Source organism: Melitaea cinxia, chromosome 4 (assembly GCF_905220565.1).
Source record: "Melitaea cinxia chromosome 4, ilMelCinx1.1, whole genome shotgun sequence".
NCBI lineage: Eukaryota > Metazoa > Arthropoda > Insecta > Lepidoptera > Nymphalidae > Melitaea > Melitaea cinxia.
This window is the reverse complement of record NC_059397.1, coordinates 14,134,251-14,158,658: the sequence shown is the minus strand read 5'-3', so window position 1 is coordinate 14,158,658 and position 24,408 is coordinate 14,134,251. Positions and strand designations below refer to the sequence as shown.

The 24,408-nt window shown below is 30.1% G+C and overlaps 1 protein-coding gene across 1 annotated transcript in view; it reads left to right on the top strand.

Moving 5' to 3' along the window:
- Nucleotides 1–24,408, top strand: part of LOC123670265 (cyclic AMP response element-binding protein A) — a 131,531-nt gene that overhangs the window by 6,069 nt on the left and 101,054 nt on the right. The window lies entirely within an intron of this gene.

Sequence of the window (24,408 nt, the reverse complement as noted above, 5' to 3'; positions counted from 1 at the left end):
GTAGTTTTTTATCTCAATTGGACCCGGTAGGTGGCGCTGCTGTGCTCGGTATTTAAGCTAAAAAATTTGGTAGCTGTTTTCCAGGCAGGACAGGACAATGCCGGGCCCGCTAGTTAAAGTACAAAATTTTCATTTTAACTTTAAATTACATTTAAGTCTTAATTGTATATTGTATCATTTTAAATATTATACGTATTGTATTAATCGAATCTAACACTGTTTATTTTTTTAATAATTTCTCATAATTCCGATAAGAATTTATCTATAGATTTTATAAAACATGTTGACTAAATGATTATTTATTATATTATCAATTCTTTTAATATTAATGATAAAAATATATGTCTTTGTAAATAAATAAATGCTGATATCGTAGGAGTGTTTTGTAAAAGCAAAATAATAACAAAAAGTTTATATTGTTACGAATTAAATGTAATTAGGTACTGTACAAAATTACTTATTCCTCGCTTTTTCTCGGGGGAACACCGAGGCTGTTTTAGCTTCTGCGGTCAGAAATATCTAGTGGAGACTTGGTTAGTAAGAAAATATTCAATAGCGACTAATTTTAATAATGTTTTAAACAAAGTTAAACTACAGTGACTGCCGTATATGATTTTGTATATTTCAGTAAGGTAATTTTTAAGTGAATTTACATTTCTAATTTTTTAATATTTGTTTGTCTGTTCTATCCGAGGGACTTGGCGATGGTAATTAGTTTTATAAATTAAATTTCTTCAACAAATTATTATACTGCATTTAAAAGATTAAATATTATTGATTTTTATATTTTGATATTTTGCAAGTTATTAATTTTACCCATTAGACACAGTTATATGAAAGTGTTAGCGGTGTATTGTGTTATCACTGGAATAAGTGGATTATTGGACCGTGGGCGAATAAAATTTATCGCTTGATAACATTCAACGAACTGCATTTTTGTATGTAATATGTACGGAGTTTTATGTAAGATGCTTTCCCCTCCAGGTGAAAACCGACCCGTTTGCTTTAAATAAAGTTTCTTGTGTAGAAACGTTGTCCTTAAATAGATTCAGTAGATTTTACATAACGCTGGAGATCAACGCGCGTGTACTACACGTGATTGTTATTTATTAGCAAATTTAATTACTTTTATATAATATTTTATGTTATTATTTTAATTTTATATAATATAAATATCGAAACTTTATGTAAGTATATATTATGTTAAATGCTTTGTATTAAGATCTTTAAATATGGTATCGTTTTAAGTCCTTCGCATGAGGAAAATTATACTATAAATAGCTGTATTTACCGGTTTTGTTTTTTGTTAAATATGATTTATACATATATAATGTATTATATTGAGTTATTATCACAATACTAAGTAAAATTCTGTCCAATTTACAGAAATAAAGTTATCTAACTAAAAGTTGTATTAGCTTTCGCTAATAGTCAAAGAGTAGAATAAGGAAGAGATACAATACCACACAGTACATATTACAAGAAAGATGAATACAGATTATATTATACATTGAAGGAATAAATATATTACAACATTAAATATTCTACGAATTGTTTTATTTTTAAACAAAAAATATTTCATAAATTAAGAAAACTGCGTAAATGATCACCAAAACCAATAAAACTCTTATCAGCGTGGTTTCAGGTTTTAGTAATGTGTATGAATATTGAAAATTTATTTATTGAAATGAAAATAGAAAATAAAATTCACATTTATACTTGGCTCATTTCGTTTTGAACATAGACAAACGAGATTAAAAATCTATTAAAGATTTTTTTTTCTCAATGTGGTAAAGTTGTAATGTTGTGTTGTGTTCTATTAGTAACAGTGTTCGACGCAAGTTAATACTAATTTACTAGTCTCGTTCAACAATGCTTACATAATCGATAACGACAAATCGAAATGAGTTGCATAGTGTACAGCTCGTGCCGCTTATCAATCGGCGTGTGATTCGATATGATTGCATAAAAAATGTGTATAAATCTACTCTAAAGCGAAACTATCAGCCCAAGGTGATTTGAACGGAAGCTATGTACGCCGTAATTTTTCTATTATTTGGATTATTTTATTTATTAAAAAAAAAGTTTCAATTTAAAATCTATAATTCTATCTTCTGTGTCTATCTTCTTCTATATAAATAAAAATTAATGTTGCTAAGCGCATAACTCGAGAATGGCTCGACCAATTCGGCTAAATTTTTTTTGTATGTTCCTTAAAGCCCACGGAAGGTTTTAATACAAAAAAATAATTTTAAAAATTTTTAAAAATAATAATCTTTACTACCTATTAACTTTTGATAGAACGAAGTCTGTCCGGCCAACTAGTAATAAAAATAAATATATAATAATTCCTTTATTAAAATAACCTTAATATTTCTATTATTAAACTTATGAGAAAATTCATTAATTTTAACTATAAATAAAAGAGTTTGTTAAGTAACACACTTCTTCATTGTATTGAGCATTTATTTTTAGACTTCTTAACGGTAATAAAAGCGACCTTAGTGTTATTTCTCGGTTTATGGCAACTGCAAGTACTCGGACCCAGCATGGCTACACGGCTTCATATAATCTTTGAGGAAATGTTGTTATAACGAACTATAATATATACGACCGGAATTCACTTAGTTGACGACACATTTTTATATTCGGAATCTAATCGACAAGTTATAAAACGTATCATTTCCTCTATAGATATTTCTGTACTATAACTATACAATAAATAGTAAATAATTTTAAAATGTAATTTAAAATTGGATTCTTACATTTCACAAATTGACAGGAGATGATAAAATGATAACTTTTTTTATCTTTATTAAAGTACAATATAACATATTTACAGATAGTTTTGGTACAAATCAAGTCCGCGTGGAAGTTGAACTATTTATAACAACTTTAATTTTTTAATTTTTTTTTTAATGTCAACAACCCCACCAAATAATACGCCAACGCAATTTATCGCATAGGTAAAATATGTCGATAATTACAACATTACTAGAGCAGAATTGTAGAAACGTAACGTTGAGATTTGTGAGCAATCTTCACTTAAAATAGCTAAAAAACAGCTGACATAATATTCTTCGGAGGAATCAATTTTAGCTTATTTTAAACACTAAACATGAATTTATCTAATTGTTTTATCAGAACATTTATCTAGAAAGACGATGGATATGTAATTATAAACTGTATTGTTTGATTAATTTTAATATAAATAATCAAAATACGTTATCAGGAAGGTCAGTTGTTTTGATAAATTTTATAAATTGTATTTTAGGCCACTTATTGACAATCATTTTTATAATAATATATTAAAATACGAGTTTATTAAAATTGCTGTTACATAAATTAAAATTTTATTAGTTAGGTCATATTTTTTACTAAAAAATTGTGATTATCTAACGCGTTTACGTTTTTAAATAATTGTATTTGCTCGCAAACGAAAAAAAAACCGACTTCAATTACATCGACAAGTAAATACACCGTAGGTAGACGAAAAAATAGTCAAGTAAATACGCATTGTCAAAGATTACTCAAAAAGTCGTAATCAGATCTCGATAAATTTAAATGTGACCACATGATAAATATCAGCTTTCGATTAAATTAAAAATCATCAAAATCCTATAAAAAGTTATGCGGTATAAATACAACGTAGGTCGTCGAAAAAATAGTCAAGTAAAAACGCAGTATAGATATAACTAGAAAAGTAGTTGTTAGGTCTCAAATAAATTTTAATGGGACCTAATGACACGCTCCACCTTTTATTAAATTTTTTTTTGTCGAAATCGGTCCACACGGTCAATCGGTCTACCTAGTCAAAAGTTCTGAAGTAACATACATTAAAAAAATACAGTCAAATTGAGAACCTCCTCCTTTTTTGGAAGTCTGTTAATAACGTGCTTAAATAATAAAGCTAACTTGATACTAATTAAAATACTGATATTCTGTCACATCTTTATTTTAAAGAAAGTAATTTCACATTTCTACGATATTCGATTGAGTTTACAATCTCAATCTTACCGATCATTTTCCTTCGTGTCTTCTCTATTCTACGTGACATTAGTGAACTGGAGAGCGCCTCTCACAAATGAAAGCCATTACCCACGAATTGAATTGAAGTAGTTGCAAATTCATCTATGAAGAAGTGTACACTGCATGTCTAAAATCCACCGCATGTAATTGTCTTAGCTCGAGCACAAACATGATTGTATACTAACGATGCATTAGGCTTCGGAAGCCAGATAAAAATTCATGTAACTCTTGTCGTTTAAAACGGTATCTTTGGTTTATATTCTTTGTGACAGCTGCTGTAGATGTTTTCGATTACAAAATGTTTTTTTATTGCGCCGCTGTTTCTATGTACAATGGCCTACGTAAATTTATAAGATTATTTTGACATTATAATTTTAGTATTTCACACATGTGAAGATATATGCCCCAAGTAAGAAAGTGGTGCCATAGACACTTTCGAGTAATAAGCACTATTTTACTGGCATTGTTATCATTTATTTTTTTCCAAACAGAACATAATTATGTTTTCAGTTTTGTTGACAGGTGATGATTTTCCCTAAACTAGAACCTTGATTTTGGACTCTGGACATTTTTGTTCAGCGTACCTAAAAATAAGACTACTTTGATATAAATATTCATATAAAATATTGAAACTTGGTACTTAACGTTTAAATTTATGAATACCTTAATCTAGTCATTGCTTTACATTACGTAAAAATACCTTAATTTATTCAGACATCCGAGTAGCGGGAAATTGAAAGCAGATTTATGTAATTTTTGATTAAACCTGAATAATTATTTCAGAGTTAATTTCAAGAATGTTTCTAATTAAAATACAACTCGCGGCGCCGTGACGTCATCGTCGAAGCCTTTTGAGGGCGCTATCACCGTGACTAAAAGCCGGCAAAAGATTGGAATGTCAAGCAGAGTAAGGCATATTTCAAGACTAATCTGTGAATAATCTGTTAGTTACAAATATTTATAAGACGCGTGTTTGTATGTAAACGAAACGAAATGAAACATTATTTTACTAACTAATTTTCACTTCAGGTGTCTAATTAAAAACGTAGATCTCTTTTAGCGTATCTAAAATGAGTTATTATGATTATTTTATTCTAAAGTTGGTAAATTTTTATGATAGAAGTCAACTTTTGATAAGATTTTATACCGATACTAACTAGCTGTGCTCCGCGGTTACAGAGGTAATAATAGCCTTTCTAGATAAATGGGCTATCCAATACGAAAATATTTTTTTAACTCGCACCAATAGCTCCTGAGATTAGCGCGTTTGAACAAACAAACAAACAAATTTTTAGCTTTATAATATTAGTATAGATAAAGCTATAGTGTGTTTATTCGTTAATCGGGATATACTGGTATGTTGTTAAAAGGTGTTTTTTTTAACTTGTATAGGTACTAATGACGGAATAGGCTATAAAACATCAACCTACGCATCATGGAAGTAGAGAGGTACTAAACCAAAGACTCCAATGGACAATAATTGTGTTTGCTCGCAAACGAAAAAAAACCGACTTCGATTACATTGACGAGTAATACAACGTAGATCGACGAAAAAATACTCAAGTAACTGCGCGTTATCAAAGATTACTCAAAAAGTAGTTATCAGATCTCAATTAAATTTATATGTGACCACATAACAAACATCAGCTTTCGATTAAATTAAAAATTATTAAAATCGGTACACCCAGTAAAAAGTTATTACGGATTTTCAAGAGTTTCCCTCGATGTCTCTGAGATCCCATCATCAGATTCTGGTTTCCTTATCATGGTACCAAACTAGGGATATCCCCTTTCCAACAAAAAAAAGATTTATCAAAATCGGTACACCCAGTAAAAAGTTATTGCGGATTTTCAAGAGTTTCCCTCGATTTCTCTGGGATCCCATCATCAGATCCTGGTTTCCATATCATGGTACTAAACTAGGTATATCCCCTTCCCAACGAAAAAAGAATTATTCAAATCGGTACATCCAGTAGAAAGTTATGCGGTATAATACAACGCAGGTCGACGAAAAAAGCGTCAAGTAAAAACGCATTATTAGATATAGCTCGAAAAGTAGTTGTTAGATCTCAAATAAATTTAAATGGGACCAATTGGCACACACCACCTTTCGATTAAAAGAAAATTTGTCGAAATCGCTCCACCCAGTCAAAAGTTCTGATGTAACATACATAAAAAAAAAAAAAAAAAAAAAAAAAATACAGTCGAATTGAGAACCTCCTCCTTTTTTGGAAGTCGGTTAAAAAACCAACGTGAATGAAACTGCGGGGACGTCTTACTTCATATTGAGGATTTAAAAAAAAGAAACCTATTTAGATTCGCGTAACAGAGAAGGATTCAGTGATTTATGACCTTTACGATAACGTGAGTCATGCAAAGATACGATAGTTGTTTTGAATATACTTGAGAAGTGCGATGGAAATTCCTCACGATTATTGCTTTGTTATCATTTGCATGTTTCACATAATTGACATACATTCGTTTTAATTTACGATAATTTAATTATTAACATTGATATAATACAATTTTGTAATAAGATACAAAATAATAGAAGATATTTTGTTTTAAAGTTGAGGTTATTATTTTATTTTAAGACCTACAAAGTAAAAGTAGGTAATGTAAATCACACTAAGTAATTCTCAATTCTTTTTTTTTAATTTTTAAAATACATTTCATACATTAAAGAAAAGAAAAAATTCAAATTAAGAACACTATTTTTAATAATGTTCATAGACATTCAGATTACCCCTTTAATGATAGATATATAATAGGATAAATTTATATAGCGACAAGTTTTTATACATTAACTAGTATAGATTAAAAATGCAAACAATAATAAAAAAATTATAAATGCGTTTCGAGTTCGAGGGACACTAACATGCAAATAAAACCTCTTTACCTCTAATCTCCATAGTTACATCACTTTCAGTTGTCAATTTGACACAAATTATCCCGCCAATGTCAAATGAGAAATAATATCATAATTGAATGACAAAGCTATCATAACGCCGCGCCGCTGCGCCGTGTTCTGCAGACGACCCGTAAACACTCGTGCATTACTGTTCGTATTGTCGGCCGCTCATTGCTTGTATCCGGTGTGGCGGATTTATCTTGACGAATGCCACAATGGAGGTGTTTAAGTTACATCTCGTGTTATATTCGAGTTTTAAGTACATAGATAACATTATGAGTAGCAAAATTTTATTGTTAAATAATAGCTTTTGAAATTTGTCTATGACATGAGTTAAGATTATATTCATAACTTTAATAGTAGTTAGTTTAGTAATAAAGTAAAATTTATCAGATACGGATCTTTATGACATTATAATGTAAAACTTTTAGAACAAAATGTTTATTTTGTGTGCGTTTGATAAAAATGTATAAATCGGATATACCTACATCTAAAAAGAAATCAAAATACGCTTGTCTGTTTGAACGTTGCTAATTTGCAGATCTATAGGTTTTATTAATATTTACGAATTGGCATTATATTAGGAATCATGTCCGTGTTATAATCGTCTGGAAAAATTTGGCTTAAAAACTTTTCGGATTTTATCGCGGCTCCTAAAGTTTCAGACATTTCGGATATGGTCACGATAGGTCCTTATAACCGTTGACTTGCTGTTTTTATTTGATACTTATACAATTCGATATGTAGGTAAAAGCTGATTCTGTTATGTTATGAATATAATGCAGTAGCAAGTAAGCAATCGTGTAACGAGCTGCCGGTGGAGCAGAACGGTGTTTGCGTTTATCTGCCGATTTCTACACTGGAAACTTATGACTAAACTCGTTATTGGCACAATTTTTAGATTCAGATTGATTTACTTTTGGTAATTTTGTAACATCAAAGATAAACTATTAAAATTTTAATGTTTAATACTTAAAAGTGTTGTGAAATGTTGTAATATTTACGAGATTAGTTAAAATTTCTTTTATATTTCTAGTTTGTGTACTAATTTAATAAAGCTATCGAGATAAACACTGTAATCTCAGGAAAAACTGGTTTGAAATAGAAGGTTCTAGTTGTTTGATAGCTGATTTGCTGAGGAAGATTATAGAATACATAACACACGCTACGACCAACAAAAGAGGAACATCAAAATATACATATATAAAATTATTGCAACGAACAAACTTCCTGATTTTGTTTGCTGTTTAAAGCGGCGGGTTGAAGCGAGTTTTATATTGTTAATAAAATCTTACCTATATTAATACAAGATCATATTAATCATGAAATATACGTGATAAGGAAATATACCGTCTAAATATCACTTTAGCAACTTCCTAAGAAATGATTTATTCTGAAACAGGATGCCGTAGCTCGAAGTAAAATAGTAGGAAATTAAATATGTTCATTGAATAATATTCTTCAATAGACTGTTGTTCTCGATTTAACTAATGTCTGTGAATACTGATTTGCAACTGGTCTCATACTTGACCAGGCGAACTTCATACCGCGATATTTTGTTCTTGAATGTATCGATTTTTCTTAAATTCTCTTTTAGGTATTCAAACATTATAAGACAATGACAGACACGAAAAAATCTTTGGTGCTGACGTTTGGAAGTTATGCTCGTACGTTAATATCAGCGATTCATCATATTTATATATATAACAAAACAAGGTTTTTTTTGTTTTAAATACCTACATCTACAACATAATAAAACTCCCAAAAAAAAAAAAACAAAAATAACGGAACATGCTCTTAACATGTATGTAAATGTCAAATTTGAATCGTTTTATAACATTTTATTTTAAATCTTGTTTAAAAAACAAGTTATCAGAAACATATCTAATACATAGTGAATCAATACATGGTAACATCACAATTTCTACATTATGTGAAGTTCTACAAAAGAGTGTTTTGTTATAATTATAAAACTAATAATTATTATCTAATACTCTTCTCAAACGGTTTTATATAAAGAGGCTTTATATTGTACTAGTTAAAAAAAAAATATTTGTACAAAAATGTTGTATGTTTTATCGTATAGTTTTCTGACAGCATTTTTTTGTGGTAATTTTGTTGTAAATATAGTTTTTGTAATAAATTAATTGGTATGCAGTTATGCCGATGTTTACGTATACACGCAGAATCTAGGATAGCCCAGGTCTCGACAGAGTCTAAGGGTTTCACAGTCCACTAATGCCATACATAGCGGCTGATTATACTCTTCGTCTTTTGTATAATCTGCCGAACACTATGGATGTGGTACGGTGCTGTAGCCATTTCGAAACCCTACCTGCTCCAGTGGCTGGATTTCGTTGAGTTCTGTGGCCAGACGATTCGGAACGACCCTCAAAAATAAATTGATTGATTGCAGTCTCTTAATAATAGTCATCTAGGTACATTTTTAATAACAAAATAATAACATGAAGATAAACTTATCTTTTTCCTTGTTTTGTTTCTTGGTATTTACCCGCGTAATTCCCGATCATGTGGACATTTCTTGTAAGTACCATTATTGTTATTCTGAAATAGTCAAGCTTATGGCTATCGATTAAATTCTTTTTGAAAGGAAGATTTACAAACTTCTATTCATCTATCTACTTTTAGTAATTTAGGATTGTTAGTAAAATTGATTTAAAATGAAAATATTTGTTTATTTATAAGTCTACAGCATTATTTTAAATTCTATAATTATAGTATAACTTATAAAACTGATAGTCTTCTGATAACATCGTATTTGATTGATATGATTCCTTATTACGGAAAACCCTGCTTTAAAATGGCATTAATTATAATATAATTATATTATATATACACTTTCTTACAATGACACTAAAAAATATAGCAATTTAAGATTTAAAAATAAATTATTATATACGCAGTAATAACTGTTATTAACTCTGTACTTAACAAGATATTGCTTTTTTTAATTTGATATGTTAAAACACTAAACATGACCCACGCTACAAAAATCCTAAATAAACTGCATGAAATCTGTAAAAACTAATTTAATACTAACTTAATTACTTAGTAATGAGTATTTACTAATAATAGTATAAAATTAGTTTAAATAGTAATTTAACTTCCGTCAATTGAGCTTAAGTAATTTCATCCCGCGCCAGTTGTCTCTCCCACGCGATCTTCATCCTACACACTGCACAGTGCATTGAAAAACAAGGTAAATGGGGCACGCGGCGTTGTGTACTTAATGCGTCCCGACATTGTCCCGATCACGAAATCAAAGGCTGCCAGCTGACTGCGCGTTTGTTCGATAAAACAGGTGTATTTATTTATTCTACATTATACTTTTTTAAAGAGTAAAGAGATTCTTGTTGATTCTAATATAATCTACATTTCGAATCGGCGGAAGCTTTACTGTAGTTGTGTTATTATTAACTTATCAAAACATAATATTATTTTAACTTGTAAAATGACGATTTAAAATACTTTTGACCTAATTGCGTGAAGTAATTTTTGATTTTGATTAAAGATCGGTTTCTATATTTAAAAAAAAATCAATCTCCTTACGAACGATTAACTTCGAATGTGTTAAGAGATGAAGTGTATTCAAATACAAATAAATAATTCCTCATATTTAATTAAAAGTGTTTTATTTATTTATTGTTTATTAAAAAAAAAAAACTAATAATGAAATTCATATCTACTCTTTATAGGTGAATCATTTGGCGATAACCAGACGATACATGTACATGTAGGTATATCACATATTAATCTGTTTAATAATATTAAACCAAGATTATCATTTAAAAAGAGAGTACATTGCTATATCCATGCCCTATATGTATGAATTAGTAACAAGGTAAATAGGACATGACGTATTTGTTTCCTTCTAATCTTCTTTAACACTTTATTAATATATAACCTAGCTTTAAAAGTTGAACAAAATGTTTTTTTATTTTATTTTGTGGCATAACTTGAGTGTGACGCGTTTAAGAATAAATGTCGTTGTTGGCTTTAAACAAGATAACGATATTGTGGCGTGAATGTAAACAATAAACACCGTAAAACGACACACATGTTTATTTATTTTTTTAATCATAATTTAAATAAGAGTTGTGAGAGGAAAAGAACATATATTTCATTAGAAAACAGCATTCATTAATTATTAATATCCATCGGATACAGTTCTTATATCGTGTGTCGATCATATATTGGTAATTTTTTCATGCTATTAACATAACAGACATTTAGCAATTTAGTTTTTATCCAATATATTGAATAAAAAGTTTAAATATGAAAAACTACAATTTTTTATATTGCTTCTCTAAAATGCTTCAAAATCGACTTTGGGCATTGAGTCATTATCATCTAAATTGTGAACAAATTATCCAACTGTCCAACATAATACTTAATGTCATCATGCATTAAATCACTACATAGTGTAAAACAAAGTCGCTTCCGTTGTCTGTATAACTTAAAACTTCGCAATCGATCTTTAAAAAACTACGCAACGGATTTTGGTCCGGTTTTCTTTAGTAAATAGAGTGATTCCTCAGAATGGTTTAAATGTATAATACATGCATAATATAAGTAGATGAACATAGATAACTTTTGCACCCGTGCGCAGTCGAGGCGGGTCGCTAGTTAATGAAAAAAAAAAGAACCATTCGTCCTTTTCAAAACTTTTAGTTTAATAGCAATGTTTAATACTCGTATCTCTTTAGTATTTGAAGAAATGTGTATACATATCTCGTTATTTATTGTGTTATGTTACTTGATGCTTAACTGCAAATAATACATACAATTTCAATATAAAGTGTTGAAGATTAAATGACAATCTTAATTTCTACTCGTGTCACAGATAACAAGAATGCGTTAAGTCTAACAAGCGAGCGAGTCACATCCGCTATGCATGTGATAAATGTGAACATATTGTGATTATAAAACCGATACTACACTTTATTTATACAACTAGGTCGATAAACAAGCGTACGGATCACTTGATGGTAAGGTATTACTGTAGCCTATAGACGCCTGCAACTGGAAGCATTGCAAGCGCGTTGCCGACCTTACCCCCAATCCCTCCCAGGAACTCTTGTCACCTTACACTACAGGGACAAAACACTGTTTGAAACAAGTATTATTTAGTCGTGATCTTCTGTGAGGTCAAGGGTATTTCCCCAGTCGGACTGCTCCAGATTTAAGCAGGATATTTCTTGCTGTGCACTAAAAACTAGCTTCATTTGTAAAACTATAGCTCTCCGTGGATATCAAGATTTTATCGGTTCCCTTTTCTCCCATTAAATATAGCCTGCATCTCTCAGTATAGCCTATATAATATAGCCTATATTGCTCCAACTCCTGATGAAAAGAACATTATAATCGTTTCAGTAGTTTTTAAATTTTTCCGTTACGGACATAAAAAATACATAAGGGGTATAAAAGGGGTAACACCTTTATATATAGATTTGTTCATCTTTCACTTGTTTTAATGTCAAAGTATCGGAATATCGAAGGCTGTTAACAGTGTTAACCGGTTGCAGAACATTGAATGGTATGACATAATTCAGCCAAGTACGTCAAATTGTGTTGATCGGTCGACTAAAGATCTGGGGCGATTGTAAACGACCGGAATTAGTGACTTTTCGCAAACAATCCAATATCTGTTAAAACAACCATGAAACCTAGTCGCGGTATACTTGATTTAAAACTTGATTTCTCAAGAAAAATTTAATCTGGATAATAAGAATAATTAAATTTATTTAATGGTTACAATAATTATTTCCGTTTAGAATTTTATTTTCGTTGATAAAGTATTACTATCTAACAGTTTTGGCTAAACTTTAGATTAAGAACCGCATTTTTAAGTTAGATAGGTTTAGGGTTATTTTTATTTTTATTTTTATTTTTTTTTGTAACGAAATTATGCCGATAAGCGGTCAAATTTTGAGCTTAGATAATTCGACTGTTCTTAATCTAAAGCCTTACCACAGTTTTTACCATATGTTAATCTGAAAATAAAGGTACTTTTGTTTTAGAACATTTCAATATAAAGGTTAAAATTCAATGATAAGCGAATGCCATTGACTTATGTCAATATCCTGTTTGAATTATTAGCGCGTAGAATATTATTTAATGTTGTATTAAACAATTATTTATGGAATAAGAGTTAATCGAGCAAATAAACATTTCGGTATAGTATTTATCCGCTAAACTTTACCTCAAAGTAATACATGTGTGATTAATTTTAATACGAAACAACTAGCTGACCCAGCGAACTTCGTGCTGCCATATATTTTGATTTCCCTTTCCGATACTTTTATAAATTTATTTTGTACAAACCTTGTCGTGACAATAGCGAACAAAAAAAAACAATTATCCAATTCAGTCGTTCATAAGTAATGCTCGTACACATATTTCGGCGATTCGTTTGTATTTGTGGAAATATAAGACACTTGTATGAGAATGAAGTCTGAGTACCTAATGAACGTGGGAGAAGGCTGTACTCGCTTCAAGCAGTTACAATTTCTTCACAGCGCTACAGCGTCACGCTTTTTGACTGGTCATGTAACCGGTACTCGGAGTCCGTTAGACCACTCGAAAGTTTCATTACGTTTTGAGTTCATAGTTAGGGCCATTGGCACTTGCTTTAAAGAATTTTTATTATCATTTTATCATCTACGGGCATTTTATTTTGTAACTGTGTTATAAAATTAGAAATGAAATTGTTTAGAGATTAGATTTTAACAGAAGACTTTGAAATTATTCTACATATATTTAAATCAAAATCGAGATGAAAATATTTTAATGTATATTACTGGTATTAAATACAGAAATGTTGCTAAGAATAATTGAAACATGTGTCTTTGAATTTACTCCAGGTCGTTAAAACTATCGATTAACCATAGCTTAATCAATGGTATTAACGTACCATACAATGTATATACCTATCTATCATATGTAGTTGAAAGTAGACAGGTAATGACAGAAACATGAGTTGTGCAACGGATAATTAGAGGTGAGAACTGAAATGTATCTCTCATATCTATTTATCGGCTACTTTAGAAGCTATTTTAGGTGTGCTATAATTCTGAGTAAATACATGCCGCGTAACATAACAGTTACTAGAATTGCCAAAAAAACTCAACATTCGCCGATTGGTCCACACCTATACGAGGGTCAACGACTTGACATTCTATTAAATTAAAAATAGTTTTGTTGCTCTACGTATTTATCTTTTTATTGCAAATTTTGTTTTCAGAACAATTTTAATCTTAATGTTCGGTAATAAGATTTAATTTGTATTACCTAATTCATATCGTGTGAATTTCAAATTATTTTATTTATTCAAAGAAAAAGCTTCTCATCTCGCTTAGTGAAGGTGAAAAACGTTACTTTTTTTTTTTTTTTTTAATTTATTTATTTTAAGTCGCTTTTTAACAGCTAAGGTCATTAGCGACTACAATAGTAACATTTATATAGTCTTGTACATATTTATCTTTTTTAAAAAGTTAACTGTCTGTATAAGGCCATTTTCAGTTAAACAATCTTTTAAGTTATTAGGTAGGTTACATGTTGATTTATCTCTATTATAGGCCTGACAATCTACTAGAATATGTTTTACTGTTAGATCCATCCCGCATTTACATTTTGGTTTACTAATCTTTTTCATAATGTATACATGGGTCATGTTTGTGTGACCAATACGGAGCCTAGTAATACTGGTTTGATCTTTCCTATTATTAAATGATGAAGAAAACTTATCAAAAATAGAATTTCTGATCTCATATAATTTACTTGTATTGTTATTCTTCCAAAGTGTATCCCATAAAGTTTTTATTTTATATTTAATATGACTCTTGAAATCAGTCGCGTTTGCCTTAATTGAAAAATCTATTGAGTTCAAGTTTGCTGCTTTTTTAGCTTCTAAATCGGCTTTCTCGTTACCAATAATACCTATATGACTAGGGATCCAGATTATTTCAAATATATATTTATTGTTAATTAAATTTGCCATTACTTCTTTAATTTCTAATATAAGTGGTTCTTTATTGTTATTGTTTTGTAATGCTTGTAAACATGATTTTGAATCAGAAAAAACTATGAATCTATCTAAATTACTATTATATTGTATTCTTTCTAAAGCTTTGAGAATAGCAATAGCTTCACAACTGAAAATCTTGTGGAAATCTAAAAGTTTGTAAAGCAAGGTATTATTGTGAGAGACTACGGCACATCCTGATTTGTTATTTATCACCGAACCATCTGTATAAAACTGCTTGCTTTCCTTATTTTTATAGATAATTTCATTAAATAAATTTTTATACACAGATGGTGGGGTGTTATCTTTAAAGAAATGTGTCAGTTCTAGATTGATAGGAAATTCACAAATGTCCCACGGGCCATAGGACGGTATTTTTTTTTGGAAAACTGATGGAAGGCACAGATTCAATTCTTTCAAGTATTTTTCAGCTCGGATGTGTAATGGTTGTGTAAGGTTTGGGCGAATCTCGTACACAGCTTTAGATGAGGATTTAGTAAAATAATCATATATTGGACTGGATTGTTGGGAAATTATGTTTACGGTATATATTAATATGAGTTGTTTTCTTCTCAAATAAAGTGGCATTTCCCCCGCTTCTACCAAAATACTCATGATTGGGCTTGTCTTAAATGCACCAATACTTAGTCTTAAAGCATTGTTATGAATACTTTCTAAACATTTTAAGCTACGTTGTTTAGCAGAATCATAGAATATAGAACCATAATCTAATTTTTGTCTAATAAGAGCTTTGTATGTATTAATCAAACAATTTTTATCAGCACCCCAGGATAGTGATGACAACACTTTTATTACATTTAATCTTTTATTACATTCAGTTTTTAATTTACTTATATGTATGTTCCAAGTCATTCTAGTGTCAAATGTTAGTCCTAATATTTTAATATTCTTTACTTCTTTGATTTTGTGTTCATTCAGAGACAATTGTAAATGTTTATTTTTTTTCTTTTTTTTGTTAAATATTATGTATTCTGTTTTACTTTTTGAAAACTTAAATCCGGACTTTTTAGACCATTCTTGGAGATTATTAAGTGTATTTTGAATAAGTGTTAATGTAGGATCCAAGGTTTTGCCACCGCAAGTAATAGTCAAGTCATCCGCAAATAAGAAACTTTTCACAGGTTTGTCTATATACGAAATTACATGCCAGTAGAAATAGAATAACACTTAAAACTGATCCTTGCGGCAAACCATTTTCAATGATAACTTGATCTGATAGTGTATTATTAATTCTCACTTTAATAGTTCTATGAGTCAAAAAGTTTTTAATAAATGCAAGTATGTTTCCTTTAATATTTAAGCCTTGTAAAATGTCAATTACTCTATGTTTCCAGACCATTTCGTATGCTTTCTCAATGTCAAGTGCTACCAAAACCAAATAATTGTTGTCTGCTAAAGAATCTAAAATTTCGCTTTCTATATTCATCAAGTGATCAGAAGTCGACCTGAATTGTCGAAACCCGTACTGGTAATTTGATAAATGTTTATTTATTTCTAAATACCACTTAATCCTCTTGCTTATAATTTTTTCAAATAATTTACACAGATTACAAGTTAATGCTATGGGTCTGTAACTTGCTGATATATTAGCTATTTTTCCAGGCTTAAGTATTGGAATTACTAGGGCTTCTCGCCAAATGTTTGGAAATAACTGTTTTTGCCACATGTAATTATACAATTTTAATAAATATTTAAGTCCGCTGATAGGAAGATTTTTTATGAGTTTGTTTGGAATATTATCCGGACCAGGACTAGAATTGCTGCTTTGCGATAGTACTGACAATAATTCGTGCATAGAAATTTCTTTGTTAATTGGATCGGTATTAGTACTTAATTCATAGTTTGCTTTATTTTCTTCAGTCAATTTATATATTTTAAATTGGTGATCATAATTTTGACTACTTGAGTTTGCTGCAAAGTTATTGGCAAGTAGGTTAGAGGTTTCTTTTGGATTGGCTGTAAGCGAATCATCGCTGTTCTTAAGTACAATTGTAGAAAAGCCACAATTTGTTTTGTTAATTTTCTTAATTTTTTTCCATACTTCACTAATAGGTACATTATTATTGATTGAGGACGTCCATTTATGCCAATATCTATTTTTGCTTTCCTTTAAAACTCTTCTACAAAATGCTCTTTTCTTTTTGTACTCTATTTTATACTTGGAATCAGGGTCGGCTTTCGCATGTTTCTTAAAATTTCTGAAGGCTTTTTTAAATTCTTTTACAGCTATTTTACAGTCATCATTCCACCAGGGCACGTTATTAGTGTTGAAGCTTCCTGAAGTTTTTGGTATCGATTTATTAGCTGCATCAATTATTAATTTATTTAATCTAAGAACTATTTCATCTATAGAAGTCATATTACAGTTTAAATTATCTAAGTCAAATAAGTTGGGAATATTTTTATTAACTTCGTCCTGAAATAAAGACCAGTCTGCTTTATCAAAAATCCATTTTTTGGGGACTTGAATCTTTTTTGGAATTGTTTGTCGTGAATAGGTTTGTATGAAAATAGGAAAATGGTCACTATCGTATAAATCGTCTAAAGCATTCCATTCAAAATATGTTGCAATATTTTGTGAAGCTAAAGTTAAGTCTATGTTACTGGTGCGGCCAGTGTTACTGTCAAAATGTGTTGGTTTACCGGTATTTAAGATTACTATGTTGTCATGGTCTTCTAGCCAATCTACTATTATTTTGCCCCGAGTATCACATTTTTCAGACCCCCAGTAAAAATGATGACAGTTAAAGTCGCCCAGAATAAGAAACGGTGCTGGTAGTTGTTTAATAAGATCATTAAGGTCATTTTTAGTAAATGAGGTACTGTTTGGAAGGTAAACGTTACATAGTGTAAATGTAAACGGAAATTTTATTTTTATAGTTATTACTTCTAAATTTGTGTTGATATTAATTAGTTCAGGAAGAGTATGTGGTTTAATATAAATAGCAACGCCACCACTAGCTCTGTTATTATGTGTACGATTTTTATAAAAGCAATTAAATCCCTGTATGACAGCATTGTGATTAGCAGAAAAATTAGTTTCCTGTATACAAATGCAGGTTGGATCTAACTCATTCATAAGTAGTTTAATATTTTCTAATCTTTGGTAATAACTATTTACATTCCATTGCAAAATATTCATCTTAAGTCCGAAACAAGTATATAATATAAAATATTATGTGTTTTAACAAAAATTAATTAAGTACTTAGTGTAGAAATTGTATCCAAAATTTCATGTAATTTTCTCGACAGTCGTGAACATCTATTCTTTAGGCTTGTGTTTAGTTTTATATGTAGTATATTACACATTTTAATTAAATCTCTAATATTATCTGTATAAGAATATACTATTTCCTTAATATTTTTCTTTCCTCTGGTATTATCCAATAAACTTATAAACCTGTCCACATCTATTGGAAATACTTCTTTTTCTGATTCTATAAGATTATTTTTTATCTCTTTCCAAGTATCTTCATCGGTTCTTGTGTCTGTCTTTTTTAGTTTCTTTTTTATTTTCCTTCTTATTTCTGTGTCTTCAAGTGACGTTGTACTGAGTGTATCATCATCTGTCTCTAGAATTTCAGTTGGCATATTCTGAAGACGGGAAGGTTTTACAGTTTCAGTTTTTGAAGACTCACTGGTGGTAGGTGAATGTATGCGTTTAGTTCGTTTTTGATCAGCTGGTGGCTGGGTAACAACTGCGTTAGGGCTTAGTATAGGTGTAGATTCTAAATTGTTATTATTAACAATAATGCTTTGAGTATCAATTGTTTTTTCTTCTTCCATGTCTTGGGGTGTAATTGAAGAAGTAGGTCCAGTTTTTGGACAATTTTTTGCGATATGACCACTAGTATTACATGAAAAACATTTAAGAGAATCTGATGATATATAAATCCAGTAGTTCGTACCATCAAAGTTTACCTGGAAGAATTCTGGGAGGTGCTTTTCATCTTCGGGACTTATATAAAGTTGTCTTCTAAAACTTAATATGTGTGAGAAACCAGGATCAGGAACTCCAATTTTAACAAATGAAATAGGGGATACAATTTTTATTTTTAGCTCCTTAAACTTTTCTTCTATTACATAATTAGGGATCACTGGACAAACGTTGGATAAAACTATGCGCTTATTTCGAGTAACTAGTGGTTTTATTTCTAATGTAATATTCTTAATTATTATTTTCTTTTTCTCATCAATAAGGTTATCTGCAGTTTTTTTGGAGTCTAAATAGATACAAATCCTTGCATTCGATATTCTTGATATAAATCTTATTGACGAAGCAGGTATCAAGGATGACAGCGAAACAAGATATTCTCTTATCGTTATCCCATCAATGGAGTCTAATACAATTGCCTGGTCTTTTCTTGGAAACGATAATGACGACGTCACGTTGGCGTAACTTGTGAGTTTAGGTGCTGGTTGTAATTGTGCGGTGGGTTGAGGCATAACGGTGGCTTGAGATATAGCGGTGGGTTGAAAATCTTGATTGGGTTGAGACATTGTTACACTAAGGCACTCCTGTTGCCAGGAGTGCCCTTATTAACACTTATTAACAAACTTATATTATAAAACACTAATGCTATAACTCGTTTACGTAAAACAATACCGACTGTTACGTAGATATTGGTTAAATCGAGCGCCGCAGTGCTACACGTGCATCCACTGGGCTAGCCACGCGTAAACTGTCAAACGTTACTTTTATATTTATTTTAGAATAGCGATGTTTAGGATTAACTAAATCATAAAAATTAAATATTAAAAAATATATATTCGTGTTGCCTTAAGTTAAAAAGCCTGTACAAAATTTATTAACATTCCTACGTCTAGCAATATTGATTGTCTATGCACAAAAATGATTGTATCTGGATTAATTATTCTATTTCTAAAAGGTTCGAGTAAGTAAAACAGGTGAGCTAAGATTAAAGACCTACTATTATTGGAATTCAAGAAATCCTTATTTTACTATACTATACAAAAAACTAGAAAGCAAATAATTGTGTTTGCAGGCAAACGAAAAAAAAAACGACTTCTATTATATCGACAAGTAATACAACGTAGGTAGACGAAAAAATAGTCAAGTACCTAAATACGCATTATCAAAGATTACTCCAAAAGCTGTAATCAGATCTCGATGAAATTTAAATGTGACCACATAAAAAAACATCGGCATTCGATTAAATTTAAAATTATCAAAATCGGTACACCCAATAAAAAGTTATGCGGATTTTCGAGTTTTCCTCGATTTCCTTGGATTCCATCATCAGATGCTGGTTTACTTATCATGGTACTGCACCAGGGATATCTCCGTTCCAATAAAAAAAGAATTATCAAAATCGGTTCATAAAAGACGCAAGTTATCCCCGAACATACATAATATATATACGGTCGAATTGAGTAACCTCCTCCTTTTTTGAAGACGGTTAAAAAATGACCAAACCTCTTTTGATTTTCGTTACGGTATTAATAAAATAAGAATATAACGAAGCATCACTCCCACCAAGTAAGCTTTTATGATGAAGTAACGGTATTCAAAGTTTTTGTGTGATTCTATTGCGGATTAACAATATTCGGTATCCAACGGTAACCCGGAGAACTAGCTAGTAAGTACTAATTAACTCATCTGAAGTTGTAACATATGTCATCAGTTCTATCAAGATGCAGATGGCTATTAGTAACGATTTTTAAAGGATTTGAAAAATTGTACCCAATTATTTGCTAAAATGTCAATTTTGTTCATTTGTTAGTCTTGCCAAAGCAGGATGAATACTTAAAAAATGTTAAATCTTTAAAGCCTTAGTGTTGTGTACTCCCTAATGCACTGGCTCGTCTACTTACGATGTGCGCAGGCGCCGAGTGTATATAGCTATATATGTACCAATATACAAACACTACACTTAGTATGGTTGACATAACAAGGATTAAAATGGTTGACATCAAAATAGGCTTTCAGCCAATGTATAATATTATACAAGATATGTATATGTAAGTAAATGTATTTGGTGTACATGTACGTTTGTGACTATGTACATATGTATGTTACATAACATTTTTGCGCCCCATCCCACACTTCTTATTTAGTCCTCTGCCCAAAGGTTGCCTGGAAGAGATCGCTGTATTAGCGATAAGGCCGCCTGTTGCAGCTGATGCAAATTTTATTTTTATATTTCATTTGTTATGCTGTTAAAACCTTGTATTAGTGTGCGAAAGTGTAAATAAATAAATAAATAAATAAGATATTTGTTTAATTATCATAATATCGCTGTTGTAGCCGTAAGTATAGGAATTAATTATAATCATTCATGTCTTAACAATTGTTAGATGAAAATAAATCCAAAATCCTTGGACTTCTAAAATGAGATTCAATTTAACATTACGGTTGTAAGTAATTATTTATTTTCTTACACTTTCACACATTAATACAAAATTGTAACAGTACATGTCATTAGAAAAAAAGGTAGCATCAGTTGCAACAGGCGGCCTTATCGATAATATCAATTTCATCTAGGCAACCTTTGGGCAGAGAACTAATATCTAGGGAGTGTGGGGTGGGCGCAAAAATTTTATGTAACAGAGATAATTATATACGTATACACATACATACAAATAAACATACACATATACACGTAATGCTCATATATAAATTCATTAAATAATTCGATCGATTACGACAGTAGGAAGTTGTAATTTATTTAGAGTCAAATAAATTTGCTGTCACGAATTACGGGACAACCGAATTGGGATCGGAACGGATATCCGTATTCACGTTATCAGATGGACCGTAGACTAGTAAGTCATTGCTCGTAACATAATATTGAATATTTGGTAAACGTAATTAGTTAAATTTAATTACACCACGTCTGATAGGAGCTACCGAGCTACACATAGAAAATAAAATAAAATTTGACAAATTGTTACTTTGACCATATATATATTTACAGATAGATTCGATTTATAAACCACATAACATTTCTAAGCTATACAAAAGTAATTAAAATATAATTAGTAGTTTAGGCACAAAACTTACAACTGAATTTAATCAGCGGCTTCTGTTTTCCTGTTTTATATCAAAAAGAAAGAAAATTTATGGAAGATATCTAAATATTTCTAATTATCGTATGACTCAAAAATCAATAAGTAATAAATTAATTATTACCAGAGCAGTATTATGCATTATGTAACACATTTTCCGGTTTGCTATTTCTCGTAGTAACACACAGAAACGATTGGAAATGTCACAAAATGCCACACGCCGATATCCTGTTATGGTAATGGTTGGAGGCACGCTATTAAATATTCAGGTGATTTGGAATGAATAGCACTTATCGCGAATATTATAACATTTTTTAGTTCTGACAACACCGTTATACCTACTGATAGCGTAGATACCTATATATGTATACTTTTTCATAAAAATTAATAGATTTTTATAAGAATATTTTATGATACTGATTATAGTGCAAATATAATTAAACTGGAAAATAAATTAACTATAAAAATATAAATTATATTTTAAAAAAATAAAATTTTAGCAAAATTACATAATATAACTGGTTACAGTTACGAAAATTACGTATAATTTTATATCGTTTTGCTTTTAAAAAGTTTTTAATTTGGACCCAACCGATCTTCATGTATCCTCCTACGTGACTTAGGCAAAATTATCAAAAGACATCAAACTAAAATAAATTATCGCAATGTAGTCAATGAACTTTTGAGACATTATCTTAATGTAAAAGTTTTTTAATTAACATAAGTTCAGCTTCAGTAGTAAATCTATTTTATATAGCGTTCATCGTATAAAGTTCGATAGGTAATACGATTTAGAAGACCCTCGTGATTTCACGCGCATTAAACTTCTATAAACGCCATATTGGTTAGTCTTACTCCTTCATTCCTTGAAGCATTTATTTGATAAAACACGTAAATTTACTATTATTTCACGCTAAAACTATTCATATTTCAAACAAACTTATCAACTTTTTAGTAATAACAAAAAAAAACAAATGCTCCGTTAATACGAAGGCAATAAATAATAATAACTCGTATACGTATGCTATAACTAATATGTAGGACCTTCACATGAATATTAAGATTATATGCTAATTCAACATTTAACTAACATATTTATAAGTAAAATGTATTTTATAAATGTCACCGCCTTATACCTAAGATTTTCCGCTTTGAATTATAAAATCGTTTTATTTTCTACTATAGCTGTACCGTGCGCGCGTTGCTACGTTTTTCTTTTTTATTTCCTCTTTTTTTGGTGGTATCAACTCAGAAACCGTTGTGGGCTCATGCGCAACACTTTGCTAAAGATCATGACATGATCAAATGCATAGTTTACGATTCTATAAAGAACATACCTACAAACATTCATTTATATATATATATATATATATATATATATATATACTAGGGTGAATAAACCTTTGAATCTTATATTCCATGTCTATTACACGCAATGTGTATACTTTAGAGTATAGAATATTCCTACGAATACAAACTTGAAACTAATTAAAATACAACACCAAATCATACTCCTATTATTTGTTAAAAAAGAAAATCTACCCCCAAGTTTTTACATCACAAAAATAACCTCTAAAATTACTAAAAATAGAAATCATTTTATTACGTTTTAATTTGAAGGTCAATTTTAAATTAATCGTGATTTTTATTAAATTGCTCGTCTCGCCTCAATCCAGTCTTGATTGACGTTTATGGGTAAACAATTAATGTTGAGACTAGTTTGGAACGTGACTACATATATATTATTTGCTTAGATATATTTTATGACTCAAGATTCCTCTCCATTTCACCTGCTAAACAGCGTTTTTGTAAAATTGATTGACGGTTTGTATATTTTTTACAGTTTAACGTTACGCTATTGAGTCGTACCTTTGTGTTATATAAAAAAAAAAACAGACTATGTAATAAACTGTTACCGACATTTAGTAATCAACACTTCAATAAAGTGGAAATACGCAATCGCCTAATAATGCAAAACATAGACTTCCTTTGAAAATTATATATCTTGAAAATTATATAAATATAATTTTGACAGGGGAAAAACATGTAAAGTTGGTAATGTACGAGTAAGTTAGGTATTGATTAGTTACCATAAACTTGCTTATTTGATTGGCGTATTTTGCTTGATTTTAGTTATTGGTGATAATATAGGTGATATCTAGCTGTACCTTGCGTTTTCGCCCGCGTAATTACCAACCTGTGAATATATCTCTGGATTAAAAGTAGAAGAAGAAGAAGAAGAAGAAATATACTTTATTGTGCATAAAAGTTAAAATACATAGGTATCTTAAAGAAATAAAAACTTACAAAATAATAATATGTACAAAGGCGGTCTTATCACTAGGTAAGCAATTTCTTCCAGACAACCTTGGAG